We start from the raw sequence: 27,393 nt of genomic DNA, 5'->3' as shown, positions 1-27,393 counted from the left end.
AGCGAGATTGCATCTCAAAACACACACACACACACACACACACACACACACACACCCACACCCACCCACACCCAGAAGGCATTCCAGCCTGGGTGACAGAGCGAGATTGCATCTCAAAACACACACATACACACACACACACACACACACACACACACCCACACCCAGAAGGCTCAGGGACAGGCAGTACTAGGTTTGCAAGTTCTCTGCATTGTATAGTAACAAATTTTCTTCTTTCTATATTCTGTTCTTTGGAGGCAAGTCAAAAACGGAGGGTTTAACTCCATCTCCTGTGAGGGAGAATATGTGAATTTATTATTTGGAATTCTTCTTTAAGACATATTTGCCACTTCTCTTCCATTTATTTAATTGTTTATTTATATCAATGTGGACTCCTATATGTACACATTTATTTTTTAACCATAGACTTTATTAGAATTTTACCAGTTTTTCTATGAATGTCCTTTTCTGTTCCTGGTTCCTATCCAGGACACCACATTACATTTAATTGTAATGTTTTCTTAATCTCCTCTGGTCTGTGACGGTTTCTCATTCTCTTCCTATTTTTCATAACCTTAACAGTTTTGAGGAGAACTAGTCAAATATTTTACAGATGTCTTTCAAATTAGGTTTGTCTTACGTTTTTCTCATGATTAGACTGTGGTTGTAAGTTTTTGGCAAGAATACTACAGATATGAAAATATTCTTTTCATCATATCATATCAGGGGTACATAATAATAATTCGACATCATTAGTGATATTTACCTTGGTCGCTTGTTTAAGATATGTTTGCCAGGTTTCTCTTCTATAAAACAGTATTTTACCATTTCTATTATTTTTTAAAATCATACTCTATTTTTTGGAAGCAAGTCACTGAGTCCTGCCCACACTGAAAATAGGAGTTAGAGGCACTAAGTTCTACATCCTGGAGGACTAAATACTTATATATATGATTTGGAATTCTTCTGTAAGAAAGTAACCTCTTCTCTCTCATTTATTTATTTATTCAATCATTTATTTATGCCAGTATAGACTATGTGAATTTGTTTTATATTTTTGATCATGACTTAGTAATAATATTTTGTTGTTCAAGTTTTGCCATTGAGAACTCTTTCAGGGTTGTTCTGGTGACACTTTGACATGGACACCACCCTGCCATCCTTTTGTTTTTTGAGCACTTCCTTACTTTTGGGTACCACAAAATGCTCCATGTTCATCTTAGTCCTACCTTAGCCCTTGAATCAATCATTTCACCAATGAGCTCTGGTTCTTTTTATTGGAGAGTGGTATTCAGAAACCAAGATCTGGGTGCTGGACATACTTGTTATTATTGGGTTGTCATTGCTTTTAGGCCCTTTCAGAGGACAGGGCTAGGTTATGCAGGTATGTATATTAGCCTATAATTACACATATATCTAGAATTATTTATCTGTTTATTCGTCAGTATTAGTATTGAGCCAAACATGAGTTCCTTGTGATGTCTTTGACTCTAATCCAGACAGCAGGATTTATTTTAGCCCTTCTCCCTTGCTTATCTATAATTTCCCTCTCCAACAGTTAGAAGCCTCCCACCATCTACCATCCATTTACTTGTTTGCTCAGTCCCCAGTATATGTGTATAAAGCAGGTTCAGAACTGTTAACCTCTACTCCCCTGTATTAGTTTCCTAGGGCTGCTATAACAAATTACCACAAACTAGAGGACTTAAACAACAAAAATATTTTTTCTCACAGTTTTGGAGACTATAAGGTTCAAAATGAAGGTGTTGGCAGGGCCATGCTCCGTCTGAAGGGTCTAGGGAAGAATTCTTCCTTGCCTTTTCTAGCTTCGGGTGCTTACTGGCAGTCCTTAGTATATTATTCATTGGCTTGTGGCACCATAACTCCAGTCTTTGTCTCCTTCACATGTCCTTCTTCCCTGAGCTTTCTGTCTTCATATCTTTCTCTCTCTATATAGGGATACCAGTAAGTGGACTTAGGGCTCACCCTGAACCAGCATGACCTCATTTTACCTCGGATTACATCTGCAAAGACCCTATTTCCAAATAAGGTCACATTCACAGCTTCTAGGGGTTAAAATTTTAATGTATTTTTATGGAGGACATAATTCAACCCACAGCACCCTCTATACACACTATGTGGTTAAACAGAAAATCATTAAAAAAGTGCTGGACAGTAATTGAACAAAGTTGAGTTGAGAATAAATCAGAAGTGCGTGGAGATCTTTTTAAAAATGTGTTCTAGCTGTTTGGTCTCATTAATAAACATTAAAATTAACTTTTTGAGGGAAGAATGATGTGGGGAATGAGGATTGAGAAGTTGAAGAACAGATGCTCTGAGATTTTCTTAGTGTTATTGTAAAGCTGCTGTAAGCAAATGATACTCTTTTTAAAACTGTGTTCCTGTGTCATGACTTCTCAAAAATTTACTTGAGATTCACAGACAAACTCTTTTATTTTTTGAAGCTTTGGCTTCAAAACTCAATAATCTTTTTATAGTCACTGACTTCAACCTCAATAGAGTATTATGGTATTAACCTGGGTCCAGTCAGGAACTAGCCTTCCTCAGTTTGGCTAAGGAGAGCTTAAAAAATAACTCTCTCCTGTTCTCAGACTAGGCCCCACACGGTATCCAGACTGGCATGCTGCCTTTTTCATGACAATGGCTAGCTGAAGAACTGAAAAACACCACTGAATAGATGACTATAGTCGTTATCTTTTTCATAAGTCTCCAGAAACCCTTTGATCCTGTTGTGCATTGTTTTATACTCACCTTTTCTATTGCTATTTAGAAAACTGTCTTTTCTTTTTATTCTTTGAATTAATTTAAAACTAATTTAGTTAGCAGTAGCAAATATCCTTGTTTTTCTCACTGAGTAATTCATCAAATGTTAAATATAAGTTTCTATAATCTTTCAGAGATGGGAGAGTATGATTTTCACTTTTTCCTTGAATTGGGTTGATGTAAATATGTTAAAATTTTTGTTACTTTCATTAGTTCTTGCAATTACCTCCAAGCCGAACTTTGACTCTTTTTCCCCAACAATTTTTTATTAATGTATGAAACAGTGAGTGATTGCACTGGTATGTTATATAGTCAGAATACAGAATATTCTAATGGAAAAGAATCCTGAGTTTAAGGCATGATTAGTAGATACTGTTATTTAGAAGCTATTCTACATAGATAAAGCAGTGTCAGAGTTTCAAGATCAAGGGTGTATTACTCTGTTCTCATGCTGCTATGAAGAAATGCCTGGGACTGGGTAATTTATAAAGAAAAGAGGTTAAATGGACTCAGAGTTCCACATGGCTGGGGAGGCCTTAGGAAACTTAGAATCATGGGGGAAAGCACCTCTTAACAGGGTGTCAGGAGAGAGAAGTTTCGAGCAAAGGGGGAAAAAAATTTCCTTATGAAACCGTCAGATCTCATGAGAACTCACTCGCTATCATGAGAACAGCATGGGGCAGCCGCCCCCATGATGAAATTACCTCCCACTGGGTCCCTCCCACGACATGTGGGGATTATGGGAACTACAATTCAAGATGAGATTTGGGTGGGGACACAGCCAAACCATATCAAAGGGCAAATAGTTCTAGGAAAGAGGCATAAGGAATGGTGGATAAAAATAAGAAGGAATAGTAAGACTGCTGGAAGACTTACAATAAATAACAGGAAATCGAGACTTCTGTGGAAAATGAATTAGAATTGTGGTTTGAGTGATTGGTGCTGGTAATGAATGATACTGGTTGCATTTATTATTGCCTGGAAAGGTACTCTTGTTTTTTTTTTTAAAAAATCAGTTGTATTAAGATATTACCTGAATATAAGTAGTTTTAGCAGGCATAATAAAGACTATTTAGAAGGAAAGCCTGCTATGTGTGTTGATGTAATGCTTGGTTCCAATTAGTGTGTGCTTTCCTTCCTTAATTCATGTCTTTCTGAAGTTTTCATGATTTTTAATTTATGGGATCTATTTGTTCTTTACCTTATCTGTTCTTTGGTAAGTGTGCTTACCAAGTCCTGAGTCTTGTAGTTTATAAACACTGTTTTTCATTGTTGGGTTTGCCTCATGGCTTATCTGTTTATTGTAAAGCACTCAGGAAAATAACCACTGTGGAAGATTACTGAATATTGGGAATAACCTGCATCAGAACATAAGGAATAGGTTGATATTTATAATATAATAGCAACTTTAAAACATGCTATATATCAGATTATGTCATATCCGTGTCAAGCGGATATGTTTTTTATCCTTTGGTCTTTGATTATATAATTTTTGGGGGTCATCCATTAACCACAGGTCTATAAGATGTTCATTTTTTCTCATTTATAAAATTAAACAAATCTATGCTAGCTAAATTCCAAACATTTTAGAATAACCTAAAATGTGTTTATCTCCTTTTATTACAACACCCAGCTGAGAATTACCATGTCACATAATTATATTAATTTCTAAATAATGTACATGAAATTTGTGTATTATCAAATATAATTTTACTTTTAGATTGTATCTACAACATATTTTAGTTAGCTGCCTTCAACTTTATTACTATTACTATTTGGCTTGGAGTAAGCATTTCTTCTTGATTGGTGAGACTGTGGCATGAAGTGCTGCATTAATTTGGTTTGTTGTGATAATTTTTAGGTGAAATGTGTGAATGCACTTAAATTCTTAAAAGACTGATTATTGTAAAAACCTCAGTGTACATATTAAATAATGACACAATTTACATGCTACATGGGAGTTGACAAATATACCTTATAATTTACACACTTATTATACTTCATGCATTATATGTACGACACTGTTAGTGACTTTTAGGAGATATTTGAGGTGGTGGTTGCCTCTTCCTTTTTAACCTGGAGCTTTTAGAAGGTTCATTCATTTATTCACTTATATATATTTATTGAATACTTACTGTGTTCCAAGAATGGCAGAATTGCAGGGAGATAAACATGGAGGAGAGGATTACATCAGAATCTCAGCAGTGAAGGGATTCTAGTACAGAAAATTATTCTAGACTTACCATTGAGGAATTTTCGTTTAGCCAGGGTTATTTTGAGATTTCAAATAATGCTAAATTGAGACACTAACATTAGCAGCACCACTTTTTAGCTGTTGTAATTTGTTCATGGAGTTTCAAATTCCAGGTTGGAAGGAAATAGATCTACGACAATGAGGATAGATGTGTCTACCAGGCCACCAAATTGTAACATAAGGTACATAGCTGATCCCCAGTGTTTTCCTAGGATTTCTTTGCTGAGACCTGGAGGCCATTAAATAGCTACTGTTGCCACAGATATTAGTTTGAGGAAGTTGTTTTTGAAGTATGCAGCACTTGTTGTACATAGCATAATCTTGCTGTGGGACCAGAGTTGAGTGACAGAGGGATTGTAAGAGGAAACTGGGAGTATAGGACCTTGAGGCAAAAAAAAGAAACTTACTTTTTGCTTAGGCTTGGCTCGTAACCTTCCTCAGGACAGTCTTTCTCTCCTGTATCATGTGGCTCCTGATAGGCAGGCTCTCAGGCAATTCATTTATCTTTTTCAAAAATTTGAGGTTTTTTTTTTTTTTTTTTTTTGAGACAATCTCACTGTGTTGCCCTGGCTGGAGTGTAGTGGCGGGATCTCGGCTCACTGCAAGCTCCGCCTCCCGGGTTCACGCCATTCTCCTGCCTCAGCCTACCGAGTAGCTGGGACTACAGGCGCCTGCCACCACACCCGGCTAATTTTTCGTATTTTTAGTAGAGATGGGGTTCTCGATCTCCTGACCTCGTGATCCACCAGCCTCGGCCTCCCAAAGTGCTGGGATTACAGGCGTGAGCCACCGTGCCCGGTGAGTTCTTAAATATAGTTTTTAATGTCTGTTTTGGGCTGATTTTTAAGTGTACTTATGTATTTTATTTTAAAAAGGTACAGATAGTGTTAAGTTTTTTCTTTTGATTATTCCCAACAGCTAATTTGTATTAGAGATAATTTTCTTATCTAATTAACCTATTTTATTTTAAATAGGGGCTGATAAAAATGAGCTTCAATTTAATCATATCTTCATTAGTTGGTTGTTTTTACTGAGAAATCGTAGGGCTCTTGAATACTATAAATTTTGAGGTCGTCCTGTGGATATATATCAGAAAGGAAGAAACAAGTTATCATTTGGTACACTATCTTCATTTTGTGTAAAAACAAAAGCCTTATAAAGATAAGGACTTGTTGGATTATTTATTTGTTTAGCCAATATTAATTGAATGTCTGTTGCATGTTAAGCACTGTGCTGGGGGTGTGAATTAGACATTTCCCCTAATCATTGTATATATGAAGTCTAGAGGAGAAGACAGTAAATAGTTAGGAGCGTTACGATAGGCGAAGTACACAGGGTGGTAGGGATAGACAACAGAGGGACATACAGAAGTCCAGGGGATAGGGAAAAGACTCCTGGCAGAAATGTTGTTTAGGTTGAGGCCCAAAAAGGTGAGTAGGAACCAGCAAGGTAAAAGCGGTTTGGGAGGAGAGTAGTCTAGGCTGAGAGAGTAGCTTGGTCAAAGGCTGGGAAGTAAAAGAACATTGTGGATGATGTGTTGAGGATGGATCACATCCCAGAAAACAAAACTGGAAGCTAGGAGACCACTTGCTGTTGAAGTAGAAGCTGGTGGTGACTTGTTCATAAAAAGAGACAGGAAAAAGACAACTAGATGATTTCAGAGATATTTGGGAAATCAAGACCATACTTTTTTTTTTTTTTTTTAAACAGCATTATTGCGATGCGCCGCCCCTCCCCCCACCAATCTCATGTCAAATTGTATTCCCCAATGTTGGTAGGGCCTGGTGGGAGGTGATTGCATCATGGAGGCAGTTTCTCGTGAATGGTTTAGCATCATCCCCCTAGTGCGGTTCTCGTGATAGACTTCTCACAAGATCAGGTTGTTTAAAAGTGTGTAGCACCTCTCGCCTCTCTCTCTTCCTCCTGCCATGTAAGACACCTACTCCTGCTTTGCCTTCCAGTCAAACCTCTTTCTTTTATAAAAACCTCAGGCTCGATATTTCTTTTCTTTTCTTTATTTTTTTTAATTCTTTTTCAGGTATTTATAGCAGTACAGTAATGGACTTATACCATACACCCGTTTGAAGTGTACAATTCAATGACTTTTAGTATATTCACAGAGTCATACATCTATTACCACTGTCAATTTTAGAAAATTTTTATTACACCAAAAAGAAATTATATCCCCTTTAGCCATTATCCTTCAAACCCTCTATTTTCCCAGCTGTAGGCAACTACTAATTTTGAAGGACAATATGAAAACTTCCCAGGGGCTCTGTCTCTTTTCCTTGCTTATGTATTTTATTACAATGATTAGGTTTCATTTGTTCATTAGTTTACTTTGCTGAATGGTTTCTTTAAAACAAGTCATCTTAATGTAAAATATCTTCTTGTTCTCACTATCTTTTTCTTTTTTTTCCATAAAATTTCAAACATACACCAAAGTAGAAAGAAGGCAAAAGTGGTAACCTATATTTGTACACACCAAATTTATACAATTATAATACATGACAATCATATTTCAGCCATTACTTCTGCTCATCCACGTATACCCTTGGTACTATTTTTAAGCAAATAGAGAACTCCTTTTTAACCTTTTGGTAATAATGATACCAACATTTATTGAGCATTTACTATTTATTTACAGGGCATCATGATCATGATAAGAGGTTTGCATAAATTTTTCATTTAATTAAAAAATTTTATGCGGTACAATTATAAACCCATTTTATATATAAGGTAGGTGATATTTCAACCATTTTCTAGCCTGTTCTGCTTTTTATTAACAGTCAATTCATTGGTGAATAATACTATGTTTTTGCAACTTTGAAACTTTCAGGACTCTGATAATGGATATTCAAATAACATCACTTCCAGATATGACAGTGAATTATTTGGTCAATTAGCCTTAAAATTAACAGAAAATATCTCTCATAAAATTTTTCAATATGTTACACATTATATATAACTTATTTTAAAATTCTTTTATTATGGAGTCCTTTTGAGGTAAAATACAATTATCTCCTTTTTACTGATCAAAAAAAAAAAAAAGACCTAGAGGATGTTAATGTATTCAGGGTTATATTGCTTTTCAAGTGGTGGAGAGGAGATTCTCTTAGTCTGTTTGTTTAGCCCCAAGCCCTGTTCTTTAACCATTGGTGCTAGATGTCTGTATTTGGAAGGCAGAATCCAAAGGGAGAAAAGCCCTGAGAGATGTAGTGTAGGATAATATAGGTAACACTAGATTGAGAAACAGGATACTAGGATTTTATTTTGAGCTCTGTTCTTGGTCAAGTAATTTAACCTCTTTGTACTTTAGTTCTTTATTTATAGATGGTAGCAGGTCAGAGGTTATACAAAGAACTTTTTTGCTTGTGAAATTGTAATTTCAAGGCAGTATTCAAAACAATTTGATTTACATTCTTTTGTAAATCAAGTAACTTTGTTCCTTATCTCTAAATTCTCGTTAATTTATGTTATTGCTGAAAATTAAATATTTGAATCATAAATTCTTAAACATGATGTATAATGTCATTATAGCTCTGTTACCGGTGGAGGGTGTCCAGGTTCTTGGTGCTTTGAACAAAGAATTGGACAAAATACACAAAGCAAGGAAAGAATGAAGCAATAAAAGCATAGATTTATTGAAAATGAAAGCACACTCAACAGGGTGGGAGTGGGCTCAAGCAAGCAGCTCAAGAATCTGGTTACAGAATTCTCTGGGGTTTAAATACCCTCTAGAGATTTCCCATTTTGTTACTTGGTGTACACCCTATGTAAATGAAGTAGTGTCCCATGATCAGTCTGATTGGTTGCAGAAAGTGACCAATCAGAGGCTGAAGTGAAGTTACAAAGTTACACCCTATGCAGACGTCTGATTGGTTGTGGAAAGTGACCTGTCAGAGGCTGAAGTGAAGTTACAAAATTACACTTCTATGCAAATGAAGACTTGGCCCATGACCAGCCTGATTGGTTGCAGGAGGGGACCAATCAGAGGTACTTTCAGTTTTTCATCTGCCACACAGAAAAGGCAGGGCGGGAGGGGGCCGTTGCAAAGGGAGTAGTAGCCTCTGGTACTTTTGTTACTTGGGTGTGAAAAGTTGGGGTTTTCATCTTAATTTAGTTCTAGGAAGTCAGTGTGAATTGGCCTTAGGTTCCCTGCCTCCAGACCCTGTTCTCCTGCCTCAGCTCTAGTAAGTTTGCAGAAATTAAAATTGTTGGAGGCATATTTTTGTATCTTTATGGACCTCAGTTTTACCTTCAGTATATATCATTCATTCATTCATTTTTGCCATCATTTTGCTTCTCAGCCTGGTAGAGAGAGTGTGATTGCTGGACCCTTACCCAGCTGAACTGAACTGAATTGATTTTAGAGATGTGTGAAGAACCCATGGACCTGGAAGGGCTCTTGTCACACAATCGTGAATGTAGGTGATATGGCTCCGATGACTGGAGGAACACCAGGGTCCTTTGTCTCGCCGGTTTAAATAAAACGACACGGACACATGTGGAGTGCTTTTAAGGAGCAGAGAGAGTTTAATACCAAGAAACACCCAGAACTGGCCTCAGTAGTCACATCTGGGGAGAGAGGAGGGTAGTGATGTTCTATGCACAGAATACCTGACAATACTTGTTTTCTGGGGTAGGTGCATGGATACACAAATAATAATAAGCAAGAAAGAAGGAAGAGGCTCTCCTGTACAGAGATGGAGGGGGGCTCCAAGCTGAGGGGGGAACTCCGAGTGTGGAAAAGAGCCAGTTATATTAGGAGGCTGGAGGAGGCAGTGTCTGATTTGAGGCCCAGGGGATTGGTTTGACCAGGTATGTCATTCACTTAACCCGCCAAAAAAACGGGTCCTCCCACCCTAGCCTTTGAGTATGCAAATGCAGGGGGCTATGATGTTCTATACACATGGGGATATGTGGTGGTGTCCATGATGCTAGGCACTTGTGGTGACAAGAAGTTGAGGCAGGAATCGCTGTATTGAGTGGACCCAGTTTCTGATGGCTGGTATTTGCATATCAAAGCTTGCCGGCTCAGCCCCTCAAGCTGTTTTTCTGCTAGGCAATAAAGTTTCTGGAGCTGCTTTAAAAGAAAAAAACCTTGCCAAGGACCCCTTGTCCTATCTGTTTTTTTAAGTTTGTAAGTGTTTATTAACTGTCAGTGACCAACACAGGGGAATCAGATGAGGGGAGTTTGCAGCAGGGAGTGCATGTTGAACAGGAAACAGAGTGAGGGGGGCTTGACCAGGACTCATTAGCGATGGGGAAAAGCAGATGGAGATATTTATAGTGGTATTCCACGTGTGTATGTATGTGTGTGTGTGTGTGTGTGTGTGTGTAAATGCAGAGAAAAAAAATCGGAAACACCCAGAACTGGCCTCAATAGTCACATCTGGGGAGAGAGGAGGGTAGTGCTGTTCTATGCAGAGAATACCTGACAATACTTGTTTTCTGAGGTAGGTGCATGGATACACAAACAGAAATATGCATTAACTATGTCTTATTCATCAACAAAAATGCAAATATCTAACAGGATGGCACACTGTAAGAAAATACAATGAAAATGCTAATATCTAACTCTTGGCACACTGTAAGAAAAATGACGCTCAACTTTTCACTGTCGTGAACTCCTGCTTTCACTTGCTATACACCTGATGATGAGGGGTTCGCAGCCATGCCCATGTTCGTAGAAGGTCACCAGTTTCTGCTTCTCATCATGGGCATGCATCCTATCCCTGAGGGGAGTTATTTGTCATCTTCCTCAGGGTCTCTGATCTCTTCATAAATCACTAGATACTTTCTCTCTCGCAGTCTGTGGGTCCAGACATGTTCCCCCTTTTCTTGGGTCTAGATGTCTTGTTAGTCTTCTCAGAGGTACTTTCTTTTCCCAGGGGACACCGCTGTTTCCCATTGTTTTGTGAGCCAGATGCTTCTGGCACTCCCTTCAAATCATTTCCTTCCTCTGCTGGCTTCTTGGGCATCATCTTTGGAAAGTTCCCTTGTAGCATGCCGAAAGCCATCTGAGGATATTCATCCTGATTCCTGCAGTTTTAGTCTATATCAGAATCATTCCCCTGGAATTCTGCAGCCCATGTATTATACATGAAAGTTGGGAGGGTGGCCTAGAGACCTAGTTTAGTCATGGTCTCATAGTTTCTCTTCATATACACATGGGTGATTTTCTCTGAGTTTTTCAGCTTTCCCCACTCTTTATTAGATAAGTATCTGGCAATATCATTGAAGGCCTTGTGTCTCTTCTCTGATATCTGAGCATCATCCCTGGGTCTCTTTGCAAAGGTGCTGTCTCCGTTCATGGCATTGGGAGCAGTCTGACCTCAGAGACGAAGCAGCCCTGGCGAGGTCAACAGCAGCAGCGGCAGTGAGGGCAGTGGCCAAATAATTTTTTAATAACTCCTATAACATTCTACCCGGAGGAGATGTCACCCTAACTGCTGTTAGGGGGTTTTGGGTGATGACTCTTTCCGGCTACTTCCTGCTGAAAAGGAGCATTGAATGGGGAACAGCAGCTAGAGCTCCTCCTGGAGTAGATCCAAGGATCCTCAGAAGAATGGCGTGTCCATGTGTGGTTTGGTTTGCAACACCACTTGGAATTTGATTGCTTCTAGGCGATAGGAAACAATTCTAGTTATAGTACTGAGTTATACAAGTTATATAGTATTGAGTTATAGTATTGAGTTAATGTAAGACATGTAAGCAAGAGGGAGCTTAATAAAGGGGCTAACCAATTCCATAAAGAAGACTGGAATTCATTAAAAAGGGATTGTAGTCACCTGGGGCTGAAGCCTTCATTTTCTCTTAGCCTGTCAATAATTTTGATTTGATCTTTAAGTACCTGTAGATTTTCCTTAATCTACTAGAGGGTTAATCCAGAAGCAGCATGTTTCATTTAAAAGTGCACAGGTACCTCCCACTTCAGCTGTAAGGACATCTAAGGCCTGTCGATTTTGTGCTACTACCTACTAAGGCTAAAGAGTCTATAGATTGTGGTTGTGCCTCTATGTCCCATACAGTTGCCTTCCATCCTCATTGCATTATAATAGAGATATTAAGTATTGATCTTTCAAGGAGAGGGGATGCCCATAAACCAGAATATACCTCTGGCTATAGAATTTCCCATCCATGGTTTTTCTAAGATGAGATTGTCATGTGCATGCCCTCCCCAGGCTGCCCTTTCAGTTAAATCTCCATATGAGGGCATAGAAATGATAGATCCCTTTGTCCGATGTATTCAGAATAGTGCAGTTTCTAGAAAAGAGGCTAAGTTAGGGATGTCCCCAGATGATGCTGTCATCTTGGTAGAATTTAAAAATAATAAGTTGAGAACTACTGCAGCTATAGTACAAGTTCCCTTCTAATGCCTTGGGAGGATTAAGTGTATCCAGGAGCCACAAAGAAAATGTAGCCCTGTTCCTTGAAGGGATGGTTCTAAGTTGTGACTTGTGAGAGACACTGGCAGATTTTTCTCATATCTTAGAAGTTTCCTTTCTTTACATATAATAGAGGCATCCTTGGGATAAAGATAACCATATTTAGGGTAGTCATTTACGATGTCATTTGGAATTTGACATGCCAAGTGAAAAGGGTCCACCTGACAAATGGAGTTTTGAAAAATTAGAGACGTAATATGCCCTGGCCAATATCTCAGATGATTCTTGTGGCAAGGGGTGTCAGTCCAGATGTCTTCAGTTCGCCCTCAGATCTGTAAGCCGCCACTGTTAGCAAACATCATACAAGGGTCTGGAATTCCATGGGTTGGGGGGGGAGTTTGGAAAGACCCATGTGTTATTTTTTACATTATAGTCAAGGTGGTTACTTAGAGCATGCCACCTTGCTCGGTACTTCCAACCAGAAGGAGACTAGTTTCTGAAAGCCCCCCACTAGGGCTTCTATCCTTGTATATCACCCTTGTTGCACTCTCCTCAAATCTTTGAACTATCAGCAATTACAAGTGTGATGTTACTCCCAAGTATGGTTCTTCCCCACTACTTTTAAAGCAGAGGGAGGCATTTGCTATTTACTCCATCAACTTTTCCAAGCCTGAGGGTGTGAAGCTTATCTTTGGGAGAAAGTTCTTTGGCGCTGGGGCAGAGTGTTCTCCTGGGAAGAGTTAGTCACCCAATTGAAAGTGTTCCCATACCATGTCCCATTTATGCCTGATAAGTCTTTAAGGGTTAAAGGTAAAGCCAACAAAGGGAATCCTAAGATGGTGAGTTCCGGGTAACTATAAGGTTCCTTAGTGTCACTGAACTGAGCGAACCACTTAGGACAGACCCAACAATTAGTCTTACTGTACAAATGGGCCATGGCAGATATTGTAGGAGTTAGATGGTGCGACGTATTACTAAGTCCAATAAAGAGTTCTAACAGATTTAGTGATAGTAAAATGCTCATGTTTACTTCCTGTTAGTAACTGTTATTCCTGCTATGAGGTTAATAATTAAGCAAAATGCTGTAGTAATTGAGATTCTCTCTCTGACATTCCACCCTGAGGGTGCTACAGTATATAGTTCTACTGCAAATAGCAGAGTGAGTATAGCAATTCCTGCAAGGTTGGAGTAGTAAATAATTTCCACCAAAAAGAAGTTCTGATATTTGGCTCAAAAGGAGAGGTAGAAATGACAAAAAGTATTTGTTGAGGTAGGGGTGAGACTGAATAAGATGATTAGTTCTCATATAGTTACTTATCTTTTATGATTTTCAGCTTAAGATCTTCCATTTCTTCACATTGCTATTCAAGACTTTCCTCTGGGCTGTTGGGGGTTGCTCCCTCAGCTCTCCAGGCTTTGACTTGAGTGTGATGTTTCCAGGAGTCGGTCGATTCCTGTACCTTTTATTGTTGGGGGAGTTGGAAGAAGAACAGTGTGAGGCCCTTCCTAGGTTGGGCTTAGGAAGGGGGAGAGAGAGGAGGATCCTTTACCAGTACCAAATCTCCTGGGTTAAACAGAGGTGGTCCAATTTCCTGGGATTGGGTTTTCGCTAATTGTGCTAATTCCTGTTGGAAGTGAGCCAGAGAGGTTACATGCTTAACTAGCTCAGAGGTTTCCCGATCTAATAGAAAAATCATTGGTAAGGAAAGGGTGTCCATACAGCATTTCAAAAAAGCTAAGACCTAATTTTCAAGGGGTATCTCTTATTCGTAGTAAGGCCATGGGAGGAAGAGTGACCCAAGGAAGGTGAGTTTCTTGGGACAATTTTCTGGTGTGTCTCTTGGTAATATCATTAGTTTTCTCTACCTTTCCTGAGGATTAGGGTCTCTAAGCCCAATGGAGATGATATTCTATGCCTAGTGCTTTTGAGATCCCTTGTGTGACAGCTGCCTTAAATGAGGGCCCATTGTCACTTTGAAGGTACTTGGATAGATGAAAGCAGGGAGTTATTTCATTAACTAACACTTTTATTACCTCAGAGGCTTTTTCTGTACAACATGGAAATGCTTCTACCCAGTTAGTGAAGGTATCTACCCATACAGCAGGTATTGAATGCCCTTTGTCTTTGGCATGTGGGTGAAGTTTACCTGCCACTCCTCCCTTGGGTATCTTTTTGTTCTTTGGGTTTGAGGAGGAAGGAGTCGCCTGTTCAGGGGATTATTTTTAAGACAGACTTCACAAGCATGAACAACTTGCTTGATTGTTTTTAGTAAGTTATTTGCTGAAAACAATCTCTGGGCACATTGATAAGTTTTATCCTCTCCCAAGTGAAAAGCTTGGTGAAGCACTTTAAGGACTTTCCATTGGCTGGAGGCTGTCAAGGGGAGTTTGCCATCTTGTGACTGTAGCCATCCTGAGGGCTGAAATGTATACCCTCGAGAAGTGGCCCATCCTATTTCTGTGGGGGAGTACTGAGATTTAATTTCTCTTATGGAGCCTTCCCAGATTAGAGGGGTTTGAAGTGTGTTGTCTTGAGCCTTCCTTGCTGCTGACTTAGCTGCCTGATCAGCTAATCTGTTTCCTTTGGCTACCTCATCTGTTCCCTTTTGATGTCTCCTACAATGCATCACTGCTATTTCTCATGGAAGAAAAACTGAGGATAATAACCTGTTAATTTCCTGGAGGTATTTATAGGAGATCCATCGGTGGTAAGAAAATGCCTTTCGTTCCAAATGGCAGCATGAGCATGGAGAACCAGGAAAGCATATTTGGAGTCTGTGTAAATGTTAGCTACCTTTCCTTTGCTTAATTCAATTGCTTCTGTAAGAGCGATTAGCTCAGCTAATTGAGCGCTTGTGCCTGGAGGGAGTGACACACTTTCAGTGATGTCATGTAGAGTGACTACTGTGTATCCTGCCTTACAGATTCCTTGTTCTACAAAAGAGCTCCCATCTGTCAAGAGGGTCCAGTCTGGGTTCTCTAGGGGAGTTTCCTTGAGATCTTCCCTGGCTGCATAGGTCTGTACTATGATTTGTTCATAGTCATGCTCAGATTCCCCAGTTTCCTCCTGGTGGAAGGCGGCTGGATTTAGGTGAGAACAATTCTTTAATTGGATGTTGGAACCCTTTAACAGCAGGGCCTGATATTTAAGAAGTCAGCTATCTGTTAGCCAAAGGCTCCCCCAAGAGTGCAGTAGTCCTGCCACGTTAGGTGGGGCATAAATAGTTAAATCATTTTCCAGAGTTAATTTGGAGGCTTCTGGGACCAACAGAGCCACTGAGGCAATGGCTGGGAGGCATGCTGGCCATCCTTTAGCCACCAACTTAAGTTCCTTACTTAGGCAACCCACTGGCTGTTGGCCTGGTCTTTGGGCCTGTATTAATACTCCCAGGGCCATTCCCTTCTTTTCTGATACATACAGATTGAAGGCCTTCCCTATAGGAAGGGTGAAAGTTGGTGCCTTAAGCAAGGCTTGCTTTAGCTGGTCAAAGGCCTTTTGAGCTTCAGATTCCCAGGTTAAAAGATGAGTTTTAGTTCCTTGAGTTTATTTTATGAGTTTATATAATGGACACCCTATTTCACCATACCCAGGTATCCATAGTCTACAAAATGCTGTAATGCCCCAAAATCCTCTGAGTTGCTTGAGGGTTTTGGGGAAGGGAAAGGAAGAAATATTCTCTACTCTCTCCTTCCCTAATGCTCTGGTCCCCTCAGACAGCACTAAGCCTAGGTGTACTTCACTGAGGTTTTGCAGAGCTGGGCCTTGGGTTTTGAAACTTTATATTCTCTGTTAGCTAACATACTGAGAAGAGCTTCAGTGCCTTCCTGAAAAGCATCCTCAGTTGGGGCACATAGCAGAATATCATCAACATACTGCAAGACCTTAACTTAAGGTTGAGAGAACTCAGAGAGGTCTTGTGACAGTGCCTGTCCAAACAGATGAGGACTATTTCAATCCCTGAGGCAGCACCGTCCGTGTTAACTGGGCGGTCTGGCTGGAGGAATATTCGAAGGCAAACCGGTATTGACAGTCAGGATGTAACGGTGTACAGAAAAAGGCATCCTTTAAATCTAGGACTGTAAACCATTTAGTTCCCTCAGGTATTTGAGTTAACAGGGTATAGGGATTAGGGACCACTGGATGGATTGGAACTACAGCTTCATTAATGAGGCGAAGGTCCTGAACTAGGCTTCATTCCCCATTGGGTTTCTGTGCTCCTAATATTGGGGTGTTGCAGGGGCTATTACAGGGTTTGAGGAGGCCCTGCATCTTTAGGTTATTAATAATGGCTTCTAGCCCTTTCCTAGCCTCTGGCCTTAGGGATAATATCTCTGGTTAGGAAAAGAAGTGGGATCCTTAAGATAGATCTGGACTGGCGTAGTGGTTATAGCTCAACCTCTTCTTCCTTAAGTTGCCCACACTTCCACATTAATGTTAGCTTCCATCAGGGGGAGACAGAGTTTGTCCTGGGGCTGTAAAGATGCTGCAGGCCCCCATGCAAGCTAGAATATATCTACCTAATAAAGGAGTGGGACTTTCAGGCATGATTAAAAAGGCATGTTTAAATAGTAAGTCTCCCCATCTGCAAAAGGGGTTGAGAAAAATATTGGGTTAGAGTTTTTCGTGATACACCCCTTATGGTTGTGCTCTGGGAAGAGGGGAGGCCTGAATTAGAGAGGAGGAGCAAGAGACTGGCTTCAGTATCCAGAAGGAGATCTACCTTCCTTCCTTCAATTTCCAGAATCACTCAGGGCTCCTGTGCTGTAATGGCAGTCTGAGTCGCTGGAGCCGGGGGTTTAAGCCTCGGGACCCATCAGTCCTGCTGGACCATCTATGAGACTGGTTCTGAACCCAGCGACCTCTGCCTCTGAGGGCAGATCCATCTCCAGTGGTCTCCGCCACAGGCTGGACAGGGTCGAGGTGGCTTCGTCTTGCTGCCTGGGCATTCCTTCTTAAAATGCCCTGACTTGCCACATTGATAACAGCTAGCAGATGCACCTCAGGGATCCTGGACTTTACAAGCTTGCAATGCTGCTACTAGAGCCTCTGTTCTTCACTTGTATTTCCTTTCCTTTTCTTGGGCCTCCTCCTGATCCGTATTGTAAATGACTGAAGTGGCTATTCTCAGGAGGTTCTCTAGGGTGCTATCTGGTCCTATAGCTTGTTTCTGTAGTTTCTTTCCAATATCGGGAGCTGACTGTGTAATAAACTTGTCCTTCAGGATTAGCTGTCCCTCGACTGAATCATGATAAAGAGGTGTGTTTTATTAGTGCCTCTCTTAGCCTTTCCATAAAGGCTGTGGGATTCTCATCTGGTCTATCATAGATAGTTTAGAGTAATCGAGAGGTTTGGCCCTGGTCTTCCATAGGCCGTCTAACATAGACCTTAAGAAGTGCTTCCTTTTCCATTCATTTCCTGCGTTATTGGGGTTCCAATCAGGGTTGTCCGCTGGAACTGCTTCCCTTCCTAGTGGGAATGGAGTTTCCACTTCTTCCTTACCTTCCTTGTCTCCTCTTTTTCTCCTTGGTCTGCTACAGGAGGCATGTTGCTTATATCCATATTTTTCTGCTGCCTGTGGAACTGCCGGCTTTTCAGCCCCAGTGAGGGTCTGACTTAGCAGCAACATAACATCCCTCTATGTGAGATCAAACACCTGAGTTAAATTTTGGAAAACTTCTATATATATCGGAGTCATCAGAAAATTGGGCCAAGTCTCTGTTTATTTGCTTAAGGTCCTGTAATGAGAAGGAAACTTGAACCCTCATGGCACCATTCCTATCAGCCATTTCCTGCAGAGGTAAGAATGAAGCGGGGAGAGTAGGATATACTGGAGATAGTGGAGCTGGAGGAGCTGATAGTATGATTGGAGGGGGACTGGAAGGATTGGGACATTCAATAGCTGTTTCAGATTGCTCCTCTGGAACCTGCTTTAGCTCTGGGGAACGATTCCCTGTGGCCGCTAAAAGAACTGGGTCGATTGTACAGAACTTGTAAAGGTCTGGGCTGTTTCACAGGGCAAAGAAAGTCTGTACATAGGGGATCTCAGTCCATTTGCCCTTCTGTTTGGAGAAAAGATCTAACTGTTGGATAATATTAAAATCAAGGCTCCCCGCAGCGGGCCAGGTTTATCTGTCCCCAAGATAGTAAGAAGGCTATGCTCTTGTGCAATAGAATATGAGTCACTTTTTTTTCAAAGTTTCAGGGTTGAAGGAGTCCCAGTGCTTTAAAATACATTCCAGAGGAGTGCATGCTGAAGACGATCTGTTGGCCATCTAGAAAGAGAAGTGAGAATAAAAGTGTCCTTTTAGTCTCCTTCCTTTTGGTGTATGACTCAGGGTGGAGAAGAAAACAGTAGGGGGCATTCCTCTAACTATTCTCCCTCCCTGGTTCCTGGGTCCCGGCACCCAGTTAAATGTGCCGCCTGTGGCTGTAGGTGTGACCCTCCAAGCCATGGCACCAGAGAAACTAGACTTTTGAGGCCTAGTCACACTTACCCAAGTAGTCCCAGTCCTCTGCTTATTATTTCCCTTTGACCTCCTAGACTTGTGTGACCTGTGTACCTCCCTAAAAAAAAATGGATCTCAGGGAAAACTGTGTAATTGGGCAAGGCCCCTTTAATGGAGGGGTTATGCTAGATTGAACTCTATATCCTGCTATTATGGCCCATGCTAAAGCATTTACCCTTAGAAAAATGGTTTCAGTTAACTTCCAGACTTAAAATCCCCTTACTAATTAAGTACTGTCTCTGTTGGAGACAGAATAGGTGACTTAAAGAAATGTAGGAACCAAATGGCTGTTTTCCTGCTGATGGGACAATATTGAGACTAAAATTTGGCTATGGAAGACATTTAATTTCTAACTGTTGAAAGCAGAATTTTCCCATTCCTGGAAGAGGCTTAGAGCCTGATTTCTAGCAGTGCAAAAGGAAGCTGAGGTGTTAGCATTAAAAAAAGTGCCTCATGTAGAGGATTTCTGTTTCCTCTAGGTGGCACTGTTGGCTTAGAAATACTGTGTGCTCCTCAGACAAGCGGTAGAGAGACCTGGAAATGCCGTGTGCTCTCCAGACCAAGGGGCTGAGAGAGAGAGGCTCACTGTCCCGGAGGAACCCTCTGTTCAGGAGATTGCAATGGCATTCCTGAGTTAAACTCCCGGTTACTAAATTCCCACACAGTTGACACATACACACAGAGTAAGAGACCACAGATAGAAAAGGAAGGAAAGTTTCATGACCGGATAGCTGAGGATTCTCTGCCAGCACCTGAAATGGGCTGTTGGAGGCTGGGTCTGGTCCAGAGGCCTTTGAGTCACACCAGGGTGTGCCCTGCCCAGAGATGCTCAGTTGCCTCAGAACTTTTCCCAGCCTTGCGCAATGGCGAGGTCTCCCCATGAAAGGAAGCTGATTCGAAATATGGCCAACATTCCCAATCACCTGTGGGTATTGGGGGGGTTCTCCATGTTCTCACCAGCAAGCCTCACATCTGAGTCTTTAGAACAGCAGCCAACGATAAGTGTAGCTAACCAGCAGACAGATGCCTTTTGATTGATTTGATTTGATTTTAAAATAGAGGCCAAGAGCACCTCAGAATGATAGAACAGATTTTAAGCTCGCTTGTATAATCACCACTTCAGTGAATGTTGTACCTCGGATTCCCGGCCAGTGCACCAAAATGATACGACTCTGATGACTGGAGGGGAATACCAGGGTCCTTTTCTCACGCCAGTTTAAATACGACGACATGGATATACGTGGAGTGGTTTTAAGGAGCGGAGAGAGTTTAGTAAATCGGCAAGAAAGAAGGAAGGGGCTCCCCCATACAGAGACAGAGGGAGGGGGCTCCAAGCTGAGAGAGGGAACCCTGAATGCAGCAGAAAAGAGCCATTTATATTAGGAGGCTGGAGGAGCTGGTGTCTGATTTGCATAGAGTCCAGGGGATTGGGTTGACCAGGTATGTCATTCATGTAGCCCACAAAAATCTGGTCCTCCCACCCTAGCCTTTTAATATGCAAATGCAGGGCACCATGATGTTTTACACACGTGGGGATATGTGGGGGTGGCCATGATGCTAGGCACTTGTAGTGACAAGAAGAAGGTGGGAATTGCCATATTGAGTGGACCCAGTTTCTAATGGCTGGCATTTGCATATCAAAGCTTGCTGGCCCGCCCTTCAAGCCATTTTTCTGCTATGCAAGAAATGTATCTGGAGCTGCCTTAAAAGAAAAGAAACTTGCCAAGGACCCCTTGTCTTCTCTATCTGCCTAAAATAATTTCTTAATAATTCTTATAACATAGGGAGATTATTGACTCCATATCTCTCCAAACAGTGCAGGTAGATTAAGGACCAGATTATCATTTATTATCTGTCCTATCATAAAGTAATAGTTTTATTTCTAAGAAACTTTGTGTTTTCAAAACTTACATCCCATGATAGTTTGATTTGTAAAAATTTTTGTAGGAGAGAAGTAACACTTACAGCTCTCTACAGGTCAACTGCCTGATGAGACTTAATCTTAAGTTGAAACTAGTGTGAGATGTCCAGAAAATAGTAGAGTTGAATGAAATTTTAAAAGGCAGGCAAGAAAAAAATTCTAATTTTTTTTGGTAAATGTAAAAAGGAACTGTTTTTTTTTTTTTTTTCTGACCAGCTTCCCGCCCGTCCCCACCCCTTGACCAAATTGGAAAATATTTTATTTTGAATTGTTGACCTCTTTGAGCCATACATCAAATTGTCCTTTAAATTGGCAGTAATCTGGCTAGAGATCAGAATGCCTGTTTTTTTGTTTTTTGATTTTTAAAAATAGCTTTTCAGCCAGGCGTGGTGGCTCACACCTGTAATCTCAACACTACGGGAAGCCAAGGCGGGCAGATTGCTTGAGCCTAAGAGTTCAAGACCAGCCTTGGTATCATGGTGAAACAATGTCTCTACAATAAATACAAATATTAGCTGGGTGTTGTGGCACATGCCTGTAGTCCCAGCTACTTGGGGGGCTGAGATGGGAGTATTTCTAGAGCTTGGGAGGTTGGGGCTACAGTGAGCCAAGATCACACCATTGCACACCAGCCTGGGTGACAGAGTGAGACTTTGTCTCAAAAAAACTCAAACAAAAAACCAGTGTTAGAAACAAGTGCTCGGTGCTGCAAAGAAGAACTAGCACTCAGGCAAAAAGTTTTCTCAGCAAGGCAATTTACTTCTACAGAAGGGTGCTGCCTGCATCAGTCATGCTCGCGAGAGCACACCGAACAAAAGAGAGGATTTTTATTTATTTATTTTTTTTGAGATGGAGTCTTGCCCTGTCACCAGGCTGGAATGCAGTGGCGCGGTCTCGGCTCATGGCAACGTCCGCCTCCTGGGTTCAAGTCATTCTCCTGCCTCAGCCTCCTGAGTAGCTGGGATTACAGGCGCCCACCACCATGCCCAGCTAATTTTTGTATTTTTAGTAGAGACAAGTTTTACCATGTTGGCTGGGATGGTCTCAATCTCCTGACCTCGTGATCCTCCCGCCTCAGCCTCCCAAAGTGCTGGGATTACAGGCGTGAGCCACCGCTCCCGGCCAAAGGGTTTTTATTCCTAACACAGTTCCTGTTTCTGTGTCCTTTCCCCATTGGCTAGGGTTGGACCAAACAATCTAAATTAACCCAATTGGCTAAGACTTAAACCTTTCTAAATATGGTGAACACGCAGTTTGCTAAGAGAGGAGGGGAGGGAGAGACTGTCTGTTGCTAAGGTGGGAAGAGTTGCCTACAGAATAAGTTTAAGGGGTGTTTGGACATGTCTGGGTGTGACAGAGATGTTTACGGAGTAAGAGGTTTGCTAGTTACAGATTAAGCTGAGGAACAAGTGCTCGTTACAGATCAAGCAGGAAGGGCTGTGTACAGAGCAAGAGACCAAGGGAACTTTGAAGAGGAACTTACTGTCCTTAACAGTTTCCCTCTCTTGATTTTATAGTTCTTCCCCTTCAAATTTCTTTAACATATTTTAGATTTGTTGTTCCTCTTGGTCATTTAGGAGTAGGAACTTATGTGAGTAGGGCAGGGGAGAATCATGAGGGGTTTTGGTGAAGGCTTTTTCTATAAGCCTTTGCACTAATCCACAAATACAAGGTATGATGCAGCAACCTACAAGAATGAGTACACCTATAATAATTGCAAGGGGAGTAAAGGTTATGAGTCCCTTCCATTTTCTAAACCATTTTTCTGTGAGACTAGAGAAGAATTCTAGAATTCTGTTTTAGAATTTTTGGCTAATTCATTTGCTAGGGTGTTAAGGCTCTGTAAGCATTGGGCCCCAATTATGACACAAACCCCACCTTTTTCAGCTAATATTTTGTTCAGGGCTATTCTGTTTTCCCAGGCCATCTGGCTGGTAGAACTTAATTGTTCAGCTGTTCCTTTAATGGCATTCCTAGTATAACTGACAAACTGCTGTTGATTATGGTAAATGTAATTTATCCAGTTTACATTTTTCTTTATAGTTACCCACGAGAACAATATAGATTCAAATCCTGCAGCGATTTGATTTTGGGCTTTAAATTCATTTGGCACCCCTTGTGGAACTCTGATGGCATCTATAGAAATGTGAGGGTCAAAGGACCTGTGGGGGGTACTTCTTTGTTCATGATTGTCCTTTTTGCTTAGTTGATGAAATGCCAGAGTGAAAGGGATTGCCAATTGGATTAGAGCGCAAGTGCCACTCCAGTTACTTGGCAGAGTATCCAATAGTGGTCCACTGCAATACCACCATACATCTGCTTGGGGATGAACAAGGGCAGACTGATTGGTTAGCTGTTGAAAAGGCTTAGATTCACCGCATCCCATTAGACTCCCAAGGAATGCCAAATTTTCCCCTTGCCATGAGAGACACGAGGTGAAATTGATATTTGTAGTACGGGGTTGGATAGCCCTCAGGGGCCGACCTGCAGGGCTTTTCACTTCTGGGAATAGCAGCAAGAGGGTTTGACATGCCTTACTGCCCTAGGCTGTGGGATTTTGGAAGAGGGCTACCATACAGTTCATGCCCGGTTGATCAGAGGATCAATCAAGTGGAAAGGGGACAGTTTGGGTTTCTGGCCTACCTGTCGCACAAGCGTAACAATCGCTTTTGTTTAGCGTGCAGATGGAATATTTAATCTATTCCAGCCAGGCATTTGCATCTTGGTACCGTGTTTCAATGGCTATGGTTTGCTTTAGATCTTTAATTTTTACAATGGATAAGTACTGGGTTGCAATGATTAGATTGACAGTCAGAAGGGGTGGCCCCTTTGGTGAAGTGTAGGTATGGTTTTAGGGCAGTGCCCTAAAACTGCCCACTGAGACCATAACCCCCAATTGCCTAACTCTTCCTCTGAGGATTCCCACCATATGCAAGACACAGGAGTATTAACTCTTGCCACAGAGGGGCAGAAGTACTTTTCTGTACAAGCTAACTGTCTTTGACTTTGGAGATCTCCACAAGGTAAGACTAGACAAGCATAGTTACATTAACAATAAGATATCCTTGAGTAGCTAAGGGGAGAAGAAAAAGACAAACCCGTTTGAATGTTAGTTTTGAGGCTGTTGGTCCTGGAGTGATGGTCCATGACTTTGCCAGAGGTGGGGCCTTCTTCACTTGTGTGGTGGGTTCACCCTTTTTCGGCTTTCTGGACTGCTGTTTCAGTTGTTAGGAGTACCAGGTAAGGTCCTTCCCAGGTGGGTTTGAGCTTTCCCTCTTTCCAACCTTTGACAAGGATGTAATCTCGCTAGGAGGCCTTGAGTCCTGAGGGAGGAAAGAGACAGACAGGCTAAGGTCTTTTTGAGGGGGGCAGTTTGGATTCTTGGTAAGGCAATAGGAAGGCATCTTGTCCATGGTAACCAGGTTTCCAGAATTAATTTGGTTAGGTGATTTTTTGGATTTTGGTTCATTTTTTTGTCTACTTTCCCTGATGAGGACAGATGCCAGGGAGTATAATATTCCCATTTTATTTCTAGTGCCTGGGTTTGATATGTTCTAACAGGGCTTTGACTACATTACTGGCTGTTGTCCTTGGGAAGGGGAGAGCTTCTACCCAGTGGGTAAGGTGGTCTACTATTACTAGTAAATACTTGAGGCGGCCTGTTGGGGGCATTTCAGTGTAGTCAACTTGGATGCTTTGGCATGGCCTTAACCCTGGATTTCTTCCCCTGGGAGGTTTTTTTTTTAGGGTTTACTCATTAGTTTTTCTGCACACTATGCAACTATCCACTACTTGCTTAGCGAGGGTGTGTATTCCTATGTACCCATAGACTCTAAGGACTGCATCACATATAGCTTGAGGACCCCAATGAGTTCCTTGATGAAGCTGAGACAGTATTTCTCTCAAGAGGTTTAGACAACATTTCCCTTCCATCTGGTAATACACACTTTCCTTCTGTGTTTTCTTCAGCTCCTAATTTTTTCTGCATTTGCTTGAAGTGGGGAGGGAAGTTAGAGGTGTTTGGCGGGGGAAGGTGATCTAAAGGGTAAGTGGTTTCTGGCTTGTCTCCTGTAGTTTTTAGGGGATATAGGATGACAGGCACTTGCCGCCAACACGGGGCATAGTTTATTTCCTCCTGGGAAACAGGACTTTTGTCATTGACATATTCTATTAAAAGTTGACAAATCCAGTCCTAACTGGATTCAAACCTTGGCCAGAAAACTGAATGTTTGAGAGTAGGTTCTTTGGTTTAAATAAAGCAACAATATTTTATTATTTGTTGCTTCTTTTTATGTTTGGTGCTCTCATTTTCTCTCCAATATTTTAACATGAGACCTAGAGAGCTATCAGAGGGAATTATATTGTCTGTCTTTTCCTTTTGATTCCCTGCCTTGTCTGGGGTATTTCCCATCCTGGAAGTTTTAGGTGCTTCCTGAGTTTTCCTGAGTCAGTGGAGCTCAACCTCTCCTAATAGAAATTTCTTGCACCCTTTCTCTACGGCTCAACTCGAGTTTCCTGTGTGTGTATGGGGCTCAACCTCTGTTTACTAGAGATTTCTTGCACCTTTTCCCTAGAGGCTCACCACTGCCCCCGCCCCCCAACCAACTGGAGGTTTCTTGCACTCCTTTGCTTTCACTTCATCCTTCTCTGGTCACTTCCCTCGCAGGAATTTAGGTTGGTATAAACCCTCGACAGGAAAGCTACCCTAAGGCATATCAGGTGACCATGGAACCATGGATCTGGACTCCACACTCGCTTCGCACTTAATTGTATGTCTCATTCACACACTTTCAACCTCCAGGATGTCCCCACCACCAAGGAAGTACTCCTGCTGCCCCCTGGCTTTTCCTACTTTGGTCTGTGCACAGAGTTACCTTGTCGCCGTGGTATCTGTACTGTAGGCTTTTTCTTCCTGTGTTGCCGAGAGTCCAGGTTTATTCTTCACACTGGGTGGGTTCCGATTCCTTACCCCTGAGGCCACTGCAGTGAGGCAGCAGGACATGTCTCCTTATGAGAGGTGATTGGAGACCCTTTCCCGGAGGAGAATGATATCCCAGATGGGCAATTCTTTGCTCAGTGCTACAAAGAAGAACCAGCACTCAGGCAAAACGTTTTCTCAGCAAGGCAATTTACTTCTGCAGAAGGGTGGTGCCTGCGTCAGTAACGATCGCAAGAGCACATTGGACAAAGGAGAGAAGGGTTTTTATCCCTAATGCAATTCCTGTTTCTGTGTTATTTCTCCATTGGCTGGGGTCGGACCAAACCATCTAAACTAACCTGACTGGCTAAGACTTAAACTTTTCTAACTATGGTGAACATGCAGTTTGCTAAGAGAGGAGGGGAGGAGGAGATTGTTGCTAAGGTGGGAAGAGTTGCCTACAGAACAAGTTCAAGGCATGTCTGGACATGTCCGGGCTGACAAAGAGTTGTTTACAGAGTAAGAGGTTTGCTAGTTACAGATTAAGCTGAGGAACACATGCTCATTACAGATTGAGCAGGAAGGGCTGTGTACAAAGCAAGAGACCAAGGGAGCTTTGAAGAAGAACTTATTGTCCTTAACACCAGCTTTTCATCTTGCTTTATATAAGCATATAAGAATAAATTTCTTAGTTTGTTATTAATGGTTGCTAAGAGACAGTGTACAAGGTCATGAAGATTTCTTTTATGAATTTTATTTAGTTTCTTCTAAGAGTTTTATAGTTTTAGCTGTTACATTTAGGCCTATTGATTCATTTGAATTAATATTCATGGGTGCTATGAAATAGGGGTCTAACTTTATTCTTTTGTCTGTGGCTATCCAGTCACACCATCTCTATGTATCTTCTGGTTTTTAATATAGAAATTATAATATATACCCATCTATAATGGTATAATATATACCCATCCATCTATAATGGTAATCAGAATCTTTATTCTCTACTGGTAAATATGAGGACTATAAAATGTTGGAATACCACTCACCCCTGTTGTGAGTTATATGTCATGGTTGCTATGTATATATATTTTTACTTTTAACCACATGTTAGATATTGTTTTTATTGTTGTATGCATTGTTACTGTTTTTTAGATTTAATCACAAGTTTACCATTTGTCTCTTTGCTCTTCCTTTTTTCAACTCAGAATTCATTATTCATTATTCTGAAATAAACTCAAGGAACTTTAGCAGTTCTTTCAGTGAGTCTCCAAATTCTGTTTTTGCTTAGCTGAAAATATATTTTTCTATCTGGAAAGACAGTTTAGTTTCCCTGCAAAAACAATTTTTGGATGTCAGTTATTTACCCAACCCTTTGAAGATATTAGTCCATTGTGTTCTGGATTCCATTATTGCTGTTGAGAAGTTGGCTATCATTGATAGTTGTTTTATTAATAGTTTGCCCTTTCTCCATGGCTCACCACTTCTCATTGTCTGATGTTTTGCAGTTTCTTCATGAGCTTTAGTCCTGCTCTGCAGCTGTGAAATGTAAGCCCTTAGGGGAAGGCCTGATTCATATTATTATTGTTAATTTTTTTGGAGACGGAGTATCACTCTTGTTACC

The 27,393-nt window shown here is 41.2% G+C and overlaps 1 protein-coding gene, 1 long non-coding RNA gene and 1 pseudogene across 18 annotated transcripts in view; 1 reads left to right on the top strand and 2 right to left on the bottom strand.

Moving 5' to 3' along the window:
- Positions 1 to 27,393, top strand: part of CEP85L (centrosomal protein 85 like) — a 245,024-nt gene that overhangs the window by 109,953 nt on the left and 107,678 nt on the right. The gene's annotated exons all lie outside the window — the stretch shown is intronic.
- On the bottom strand, positions 10,680 to 11,456 carry LOC134810365 (protein SSX7-like; annotated as a pseudogene).
- LOC112209488 (uncharacterized) lies at positions 13,438 to 25,936 on the bottom strand. The gene is made up of 4 exons (XR_010158164.1): positions 25,732 to 25,936; positions 23,956 to 24,180; positions 17,930 to 18,702; positions 13,438 to 13,889 (listed from the first exon to the last, which is right to left on the bottom strand). It is a non-coding gene; the product is annotated as an uncharacterized LOC112209488 (long non-coding RNA).

The sequence above is a fragment of the Pan troglodytes genome, chromosome 5 (genome assembly GCF_028858775.2).
Source record: "Pan troglodytes isolate AG18354 chromosome 5, NHGRI_mPanTro3-v2.0_pri, whole genome shotgun sequence".
In the NCBI taxonomy this organism is placed as follows: domain Eukaryota; kingdom Metazoa; phylum Chordata; class Mammalia; order Primates; family Hominidae; genus Pan; species Pan troglodytes.
This window is presented reverse-complemented; position numbering and strand designations above follow the sequence as displayed.